This window comes from Aplysia californica, unplaced genomic scaffold, assembly GCF_000002075.1.
Source record: "Aplysia californica isolate F4 #8 unplaced genomic scaffold, AplCal3.0 scaffold00172, whole genome shotgun sequence".
Classification (NCBI taxonomy): Eukaryota; Metazoa; Mollusca; class Gastropoda; order Aplysiida; family Aplysiidae; genus Aplysia; species Aplysia californica.
Genome location: NW_004797442.1, coordinates 898,734 through 899,781, shown reverse-complemented (window position 1 = coordinate 899,781; position 1,048 = coordinate 898,734).

Here is a 1,048-nt window from a genome sequence, read left to right as displayed (position 1 = left end):
ACTACACAGGTGAGACTTTTTTTCTTTTTTAGTGGATGGGGGTGGTGGGGTGGGGTTGGGATCAGGGAGAGGGTGAAACTCTTATTCATTTTTGTTTAATTTTGTTCGTTCGTTTGTTTGTTTGTTTGTTTTGGAGCGGTTGCGTTGTGGCAACATCTACGTAACACAAGTGAGATATGGAGGGGAGGGCATGGGATCAGGGGTGAGGATATTCTGATTCATTTTGTTGTTGTTGTTCTTTGGGGGAGGGGGGGGTTGGGTTTATTTTTGTTTGTTTGTTTGTTTTTTTGTTTGTTTGTTTGTTTTGGGGGTAAGATTGTGCCCCGCTCCTCAGTACACATGTGAGATTTTTTTTTTTTGCCGAAGGGGGGGAGGGGTGTCAGCGAGTGGGGGTGCTCTTGTTAAAGACTTAGTTAATGCGACTGTTGTAAGACAACACTTTAACCTAGGTTCTTCTGTTTGTTCCTTGCATGCAGGTCCATGTGATCGTAAACCCGCCTGGAAGAAGAGAGATGGGGGACGGCCTTCCCAGGGCGAGAAGTGACGTGTCAACGTTCCAAGCCGGCGGTGCCAAAACGACGCCAAACAACTACGATGGCCAGTCAAAGGGCAACAACAACAGCAACAACAACAACAACGATCACCTTGATAATGTGAGCCACGAGGGCGGCAACGAGCGGGACGGGAGGAGCAACAAAAGCTTCGAGAATGAGGAGGAGGCGGAGGTCAACAGAAAGAATGCTTACGATGGCTTCGGCGACTCAGGGGGATATCCGAAGCTAAAGAAATGGGCGTTGCCCGGATGGTAGAAGATGTGCCACTCCACCCCCTGAACTCTCCGTCACCCATTCAACCGTAATTTTATGTAGTACCATGAGTGGATAGTCAGCGGATCTCTTCGCTATATTTATTATTTATTAAATCGGTTTGTTTTGTCTAGACGAACACAAAAATGTATACGAATAAACTCAAGCATACGCCCAAAATAAACTCTCTTACACACACACACACACACACACACACACACACACACACACACACACACACA